Here is a 9562-nt window from a genome sequence, read left to right as displayed (position 1 = left end):
AACCATCTCATTTCCAGTCCCAGACACAGACTGGTCAGATAGATGCCGGAATGAAATATTAAAATGTATGTATTAATTGGATATGTCCGGTCCAATTGATGCCAAATGAAAGGAATTTTATTGTATTTATTTGATGCTACACGACATTGTGTGGATAAATCCTGAGGCTACTTTTACACGAGTGTGCCAAATTAACACACGTAAAAAATGCGCGCAAATCTGGTCCCTGTGCGTTGCGTTATTGCATTTGTGCTTTGCAAGTAGCATGTGCATCCGTGTGCTGTGCATGATTTTTACGCACTCATTGACTTCAATAGGTGCGTGAAAACTCACCAATATAGGACATGCAATGAGTTTCACGCAGCGGACTCTCGCTGCGTGAAAAGTCCTGCATGTGTGAACATCGTCCATGATATCACAGCCATTCTGGTCAGTCACAACCACTCCCGGCCGCCATATTGAGTGAACATTGCGAGCAATTATAAGCTTCACCGTGATGGAGACTATTTGCACACATGAGAGTCTACATAAACTGCGTCTTGGTTTTTGGCGGAAACATGTCTATACACAATGGCAAAATATAAAATGACGCCAAAAATGCAGGTTAAAACACTATAAAAATGAGAGGTTACATTTAAAAATCTTTTTTTTTTCATTCTGATTAAAATACTAGACCCTATGTGACTGAGGCCTTACTGAAAAAAATTGGATGGCCATTAGGGCCAAATAGTGAAAAAAACTCAACATAAGTTTTGCACCACCTCACAACCGTGCTGCCTTTGGCATGTGTACAGTTGGCGAACATGGCAAACTCAACCTACGGGGGGCACTGTTTTTGTAAATGGCTGTGGACGCTTTTCTGCTAGCCAATGATCAATTAAATGCACCAATCGCCATTACCGGGGCAACAAGCTAAAGACTCGGTCCTGTGCCTCTGGTGCCTGAGCCTCACAACACCACTGATCCCGAGGCAACATATCTCACCCCACCAGACCGTACACTATAATTCCCAAGATAATCTGCCACATAGGGGGCAAACATTACTTGGAGAATGAAATGTGATTGTTTGCTGCCAGCCACACTGCAGCTCTTATGTCCACTAGCTGTTTTTAAGTTTCCCAAAACATTTCTGCAGGAGATAATGGATGAATTTTGGCTCAATATATATAAGAAGCATAAAATAAAATTCCCAGTATAGAAAGAACTATGCCCGCTCTCACCCTGTGCCTTTCTAATATCTCTCCCTCCTCTACAGCAGCATTCATGGACTGGACATGGTCTACAAAGAAGGATAAAGTCTGCAGAGCTTGGCACAATGGAGCATTAGTTCTGGCCTTCCCCCATCATGTCATGCTTTTACAATATTCCCGTAACATAATGTGATTTCACCAGTGCCAAGTAATTACTTCTCAGGGGATTCTTCAGGGTCCCCTCTATCGATGATGTAGAGAACAGGCTCCTATTATACAGGGGATGGATTATGTAAGGGACCATTCTGCCTGCTTCCCACAGGCTACCCAAGACTAATTGTTCTCCATTTGTGGACCTGTAGTAGTATTTAGGGTAAAAAAGAACTCCACTTGTACAATGAAAGGGGATCCATAATGTTTAAATAAGCTGCCGAGAAAGCCATGGAAGGTATTAATATGGCGCTATTATTTATATGGTGCCAAGATGTACAGTACATCAATCCAATCTAATTTCCCCATCCTAGAGACACACACTAGGTCTAGCCAGTATGTATATTGGGAGTAAACCAGAGCAAAAACCTATGAAAAAATAGAAAACACAAGCAAACTTCATGCGATTCTTATCCAAGACTTGTGTACTACCAGGCAACATTGGTACTAAACACTGTAGTACCCAAGTAATACTGCAGGGAGCGACGTACTAAACCGTAAGCACCCCATTAAATACGCACATCCAAAACCCTGAACAAAAGACAAAAAATAATTAACTTTTTTTTGGGCGAGGGTCGGCCACAATTTTTATTAGTATTTTTTTGTAGGAAAGACTAAAACACTCGTAACACAACATAAGGTGAAGGTAGTCCCATCCTGCTCAATAGGGGTACTAAATACATAGCAGTTTACTTTATGCTGTGTATTTTCCACATGTGCCATAGGCTCCCCCTACTCCGTTTGCGGTGGGGGTTTTTGGCTCTTCCTGTCCGCGTCCTAACAACCTTCCCCTTTCTTCCTCCCCTTTCCCTTTTTTTCTTCTGTCTTTCTCTTTCTTCCACTTCCTTCTCAGTGGTACCTCTGATTCCGATAGAAGGACCTTCGCTTCACTTAATTTCACGTTTTTATCATGTCCTGTGGGTTCTCTAAGACAGTTCCACCACTTGTACTTCTACCGTTTTTCTTTTACAATTTAATAAATATAGGCATGCGTTTTTTATTATTTGAGCCGTAAAAAAAAAACAACACGCCACATCGCGCTTAAAAACACAGTATCATACGATGTAAACTATGGTTTTCTGCCGCATTGTAGAAATTTTTTAAATTCAATACAAGCCAACATCAGGACGCTACGGCCAAAATGCTAATAAAATGGTAAGTATGTATATACGCTTATTTGGAGATTGCACTGGATTTCAGTTTCCGTAAAGTAGTGTATACAAGGCCCACACAGCGATGTAGGGGTTAATCAGAGAGATTATGAATTTATGTTGACTTTTTGTCAATGCATCCGAGGCAATAAAACCGCCGTGATTTGTAGCTGCACAGACTCTGCTGCTACAAAGGCCCGCCGCTCTTTTGACAGAATTCGTTTAATGCCTCTGATGTGCCTTATTTTCAAACGTGTTGATCTCCTGCCTATGTAATCGCCAAGCGGGCGGCATGGACGTCCTGCTGAGCGTACAGTGTGTAATGTAACAGCAGGCCTGCAGCACGTCCCTTTCTATCTTCCAGAGAGGAGCAAAGAGAATATATCACCTGCAGAGAGAGAGGAAGCAAGAAAGGTTATAGTGATGGATGAAATAGAACCACGGGAGGAAAGCCATACAAGATGGCAGCATAGCCCGTCCAACGTTACATATAATCGCGGCCCGTTTATGTGTCTATTTGCTGGCCGTCTATGGTAATAAGGAATAATGGAGAGGAATAAGTTAGGTTTTCCTTCACCCGGTGCAAAGATTCAGTTTGCTGTCTGCCCTGGGTACATGCCACCATATAACCCCACTAGCTACGCCTTTACAGACACATATGAAGCCTGCGCAAATACTACTTTTAATTAAGCAGACTTATGCCAAATGTATGTATTTTGACAGAAACCATTTTTTTAAAATGGCCGCCATGGTTGAAAGGATCAGACTAATTGAGATCAAAACCTGTTTGAACTCTGTTGTTCCCCTTCACAATCATTATAGATTTGGTGGCAGACCCTGTTAAAACAGGCTTGAAGCTCCTCCCGTACAGAGGAAAATACTATAGGTTGCTGTTGATGGATCCCATCAGTTTAATCAGGTTTGCTATTGATCTAATGTTTATAATGGGGGCTGAACAATCCGCTCAGACATCTGCAGGGTCATTATCAGGACGTTCTCATTTATAAAGGGAGTGATTCCAATAACATATTACAGCAGGGGTAGGCAATTTTTTTATGTATGGTGTGCCGATAAGAAAAATAAAAATCAATGATGAAGTACCCTGTGTGCCATGCAAACATGAACACCTACGAACCCATGAATGGCTACTGGGGAATGGGGTTGCAAATCGGAGAGACCGAGGCTGCTGAACACCTTCTGGGAAAGGGGGTGCACACAGGAGAGACTGTGGATATTTAATACCAGCTTTGGGGGTACTGCACACAGAACAGAGAGAAAAACTACTGAATACTAGCTTGGGGGGGTGCACAAAGGAGAGACCGCGACTACTGAACACCAGATTTTGGGGTGCACATAGTAGGGACCTCAACTACTGAACACAAGCGTGGGGGGATGCTCATAGGAGAGACCACAGCTACTAAACACTAGCTTGGGGGGTGCACATAGGAGAGACCTCAACTACTGAACACCAGTGTGGGGGGATGCTCATAGGATAGACCACGGCTACTAAACATTAGCTTGGGGGGTGCACATAGGACAGATCGTGGCTACCGAACACTAGTGTGCGGGGATACTCATAGGAGAGACCACGGCTACTGAACACCAGCTTGGGGTGGTGCACATGGGAGAGAGAGAGTTGTCATGCGTTTGTTAACTTTTTTTTACAAAGCGGTTACTGAACTCCGTCCATGTGGTGCTGATCACCAAGAGAGAGCAACGCTTCATTTCGCGTTTCTGCATTGTGCGCTTGCCAACTGTTCAGCAGCGACAAACACAGTGAAGCACTGCTCTCTCACCTGGTGATCAGCGCCGCCAATCACAAAATAAAGCGCCACTCTCTCTCCCTGTGTTCAGCGCCGCCAAGCACACAACAGCGCTGGGAACCAGGAGAGGGAAGTGTACCAGCAAGCCATGCCCCATGTGCTGGCTGTGGCACCGGTGCCACAAGTTGCTGATCCCTGTATTACAGAATTGATAGACTTGCAATTCCCTAATATAGCCATAAGTGTGTCTCATTTCTGGAATAATATATGGATAGACCTTTTTAATGTTCAGAGTGGAGACATTCGGGGCAGGTCTGGCATTCGTGTTACATTGAAGAGACGGGTGGCACAGTAAAGAATTCACGTACCCTGCATTGCAGCAGCCAGAAAATTTCATGAATTGAGATGACCTGTGTGAGCGGAAGGAAGTACATGATGGCTGGAAGCTAACAACATTCCTGTACTGAGCAGCATGAAGGTCACTGGGACCTGGATCCCGGCTCAGACAGGTAACACTATGAGTGTGCGACCGCCGACAGCATTTATAATCAGATCCTTATTACCTGTGGTTCTTACAGTACTAGACAAGCACCGACACATGCACAGCAACAGAACTAGGAATCTCTGCCCAAAACAACGTGCCTGCTATTTAAACACAAAGCGTTTTATTGTATTATATGCGTCGTGTGTATATACACACGCCAAATATGTCATACCACCACAACTGCCAACTTACTTCATGTTGAAAGAATTTCCGTTAATGGATCAGTGGACACAGTGTAATATGCGGATAGTAATTGTAGAAGTCTTATGGTACGTTTTAATTTTGCCCCCATGCTTTAGGCTGGCACTATAAGGGCAGGATGTGATGTGGCACTTAGCAATACTGTCATTTGCTGTGGACTATAATGCATTACATTTCACGCTTTGGCCAATGCAGTACAAGTGCAGGACCTCAAAGTTTCCCAATAGGCGAAAAAGATGCGCTACAATTGCAAGAATTCCAACATGGTGCAATCACAACAAGTCATCTGCGAATTAGCACGACCGTCCCGTGACCAAAAGTTGCCATGGAGCCCTAGCCTAAATGCCTTAGTTCGGACTTTGGAAAACTACAATTAGCCAAACTCATTGATATGTTTCATGTGACTGTGTATATACAGAGAACCCACACAGACACAACACTACTGGCAGCCAATACACTACACAGTCTCAACATCACAACTGAGCATGTGCGGGTGTGCAAACAAAATGGCCCCTGCCTTCAGCAGAACAGAACTATATATACCTCCGTATTATATCAGTAGTCTCATCGCCCTGAGGCATCATGCACACAGCCGTATTAGGGAACTCATAGAGATGCATGGGGTCCACACTCTGTATGCCTACAATTTTATTTAACCCCTTCCCCCGGCTTGCATTCTGGGCCCTAATGACCAAGCCATTTTTTAAGTTTTTCCATCGTCACATTCGAAGAGCTATAACTATTTTATTGTTCCGCCGTTGCAGTTGTATGAGGCCTTGTTTTTTGCGGGACGACTTGTAGTTTTTATTGGTACCATTTGAGAATAGATACGACTTTTTGATCACTTTTTATCACTTTTTTTTAAGTCAGAATTAACAGAAAACAGCAATTTTTCCATTGTTTTTTATTTATTTTTTTTACAGCGTTCACCGTGCGGGTTAAATAATGTAACAGCTTTATAGTCGGGGTCGTTACGGACGCGGCGATACCAAGTATGCGTAACCTTTTTGCTTTATTGTGGGTTTTTTTAAATAATAAAGCCGTTTGTAAGGGGAAAAAGTGGGTTTTTCATTTTTTTTTTTCACTTTTTTTTTGATTTACTTTATTAAACTTTTTTTTTTTACTTGTCCTACTAGGAGACTTTCATATGCGATCATCTGATCGCATTTATAATACACTGCAATACTTTTGTATTGCAGTGTTTTACTGCCTGTCCGTTTAAAACGGACAGGCATCTGCTAGGTCATGCCTCCGGCATGACCTAGCAGGGATTCATTACAGGCAGACCTTGGGGCCTTTATTAGGCCCCCGGCTGCATTCGGAGACACAGACACTTGGCGATCTTATCGCCGGGTGTCGGTGGGATGAGAGGGAGCTCCCTCCCTCTCTCCAAAACCACTCAGATGCGGTGCACTCTATTGTACACCGCATCTGAGGGGTTAAACGGGTGAGATCGATACTAATATCGATCTCACACGGCAGAGCAGGGACGCCCCCAGCTCTCAGCTTCCTCTAGCAGCTGAGAGCAGGGAGATTTCACGGCTCCCTGCTCTGTTTACTTTATTCTAATGCAGCGCCGTGGAGTAGCGGCGCTGTAGAATAAAGCCCATTAATGACCGCCGTGAAAAGGCTAATCGGCGGTCATTAAGGGGTTAAAGGCATATGGATTATTATTATTTTTATTTATTTTTTTGGATTCTTCCTTCGAGTCCTTGCCTCTGCTAATTATAACAGGTCCTCTGAGTTAGGGCAACTTCTAGATTTCCTGAAGAAAGTAAACTGATGAGTGCTAATGCCCATTTGCTGAAATAATCAGCCCGATCATGCTCAATTTCAAGAGTGCCCCATTGTGTGCCCCATTGTGTGCCCCATTGTGTGCCCTTTTCTTCCATATTAGCCAAAAATAATGAAATTACCCAAAGCTATATGGCACATGAATTACTATTTAAAACTTTTGTGTTTATGCCGCTCTTCTATCACCTCCTCTCATGTTCTCTGCTCTAGAATGTGACTGCGTGACATGACTATGTGACATTCTCAGCATTCTTATTTTCTTATTTGTACAGGACTGCAGGCTGCTCTGATTATGTTCTCAGATAAGATACACATAACAATGCGAGTACAGATTATTAACTTGTACAAAGTACTTTGCTGATCCCCAATTTACAGTTCAACCCCATGAGTTTAAAAGGACCAGTCGCATCTCCAGACATTTCTGTTTTTGTAAATATTTGTATTCCCCTTGAAATAACAACTCTGGAGCACCTTTCTATGAACTTTGCATTGTACCGTCCCTCTGTTATTCTTCCTGGAAATGTACGAATAAATTAACAACTGGGTGTTACCATTCTCCTTGTCAATAGGGCGCATCTCTACACATTCTGGCACTTTCAGGACTGGGTGGAAAGTGTTAGGGTATGTGCACACGATAACTGCATTTACATCTGAAATTACGGAGCTGTTTTCCGGAGAAAGCAGCTCCTGAATTTCAGACATAATTGCATGTACTCGCGTTTTGTGGGGCGTCCATTACGGACGTATATTGGAGCTGTTCTTCATTGGATTAAATGAAAAACGACTCCAAAAACGTCCCAAGCAGTGACATGCACTTCTTTTTCGCGGGCGTCCTTTCATGCGCCGTATTTTAACAGCGACGCGTAAAATTACACATCGTGGGAACAGAACATCGTAAAACCCATTGAAGGCAATGGGCAGATGTTTGTAAGCGTAATGGAGCCGTTTTTTCAGGCGTAATTCGAGACGTAAAACGCCCGAATTACGTTTGAAAACACTGCGTGTGAACATACCCTAAATGTTAACTTTAGCAACCAGTGCAAGGCAGCTGCAAAATCATAGGATGCATCAAAAGAGACATAGATGCTCATGAAAAGAACATCGTTTTGCCTCTGTACAAATCACTAGTCAGACCACACATGGAATATTGTGTAGAATTTTGGGCATCGGTGTATACGAATGACATGGCTGAACTAGAATGTGAAAAGAAGGGTGACCAAGGTAATTAAGAGAATGGGTGGATCGCAGTACCAAGACAGGTTATCACATTTTGGGCTGTTTAGTTTAGAAAACAGACGGCTTAGGGGCGATCTAATTACATTGTGCAAATATATAATTGGACAGTACAAACATCTTTTTAATAATCTTTTTACACCTAGGCCAGTAACAAGGACAAGGGGGCATCCTCTACGTCTAGAGGAAAAAAGTTTCACCATCATCACAGACTGGGATTCTTTACTGTAAGAGCATTGAGACTATGGAACTCTCTGCCATAGGATGTTGTGATGGTTGATTCTTTGAACAGTTCAAGAAGGACCTCAATGCCTTTCTTGAAAGATATAATATTACAGGTTATGAGTACTAGATCCTGGAGATGGGACGTTGATCCGGGGATTTATTCTGGTTGCCGTGTTTGGAGTCAGGGAGGAATTTTTACCCTAATTAGGCAATTGGCTTCCACTTCGTGGGGGTTTTTGTTTTCCTCTGGATCAACCAACACGTAGGTAGACCTGTATCTTTTTTCAACCTTATGAACAATGTAACTATGTTAGGGTTTTGGCTACTTGACCATTTAGTTTCTTATGACGTTTCTTTTGCTGTACGTGTCTGAGTTTGTGCTATTCATGAGTCTCTATTGAGTCTTATTTGTAATAAACTGCACCCATACTAATGTTTAGAAAGTCCATAAAATATTCACTTCATAAAATATTGTACTGGTGAGTTATTACCAAGTAACCATACCGGAAGCCTCATGCTTTAGGTCCACCATGACTGTTATGAGTATGTAATCTCCTCTATGTCTGGACGTACCTCAAGGCTATGTTCACATCTGCGTCGTGGGCTCTGTAGCAAATTCCATCAGATTTGACGGGAGGAATAGCACTGCATATAGCATTATGCTTCCCGTTAAAACGAAGGACACCATGACAGAACTGTGATGGACTTGACTCACAATGGATGTACGACAGATCTGACAGAGCATTGTGGTTCCCATTATAAATGGATGCCACGACCAATGTGAACAGAGCCTCAAAGTAGGGTAACAATTTATATATCAATGTAAGCTTCTTTTCACAGTATCCTACATCCTTAGTCCTTTAAATAAAAAACAGCTTCACATGAAATTGTTATTCTACAACATTGCTCGGCATCTTCTTCTTCTTCTTCTTCTTCTTCTTCTTCTTCTTCTTCTTCTTCTTACATCTTGGACGAAAAAATTATTTTTACCATGTGGAAATGCAAACTGTGACAGTCAGACATCACCCGCAGATCCCATTGTGCATCTTTCACATAAGGATCCAGCAGAACAAAGCATTTAGAGGACAGGCAACTTCAGATACCAAAACCTGGCGTGTTCTTGCGCTGTGCGAACAATACGCAGGTGCCACTGTCACTGTGGAGACAACTTCAATGGATTTCATTCCAGCCAGAGAGAATGTTTAAGTTGAGGATGTGAGAGAAATGGCAAGATCACAAGAGCGCTTCTCT

This window comes from Rhinoderma darwinii, chromosome 10 (genome assembly GCF_050947455.1).
Source record: "Rhinoderma darwinii isolate aRhiDar2 chromosome 10, aRhiDar2.hap1, whole genome shotgun sequence".
In the NCBI taxonomy this organism is placed as follows: Eukaryota; Metazoa; Chordata; class Amphibia; order Anura; family Rhinodermatidae; genus Rhinoderma; species Rhinoderma darwinii.
The sequence above is the reverse complement of the archived record's forward strand: the minus strand, read 5'-3'. Positions refer to the sequence as shown.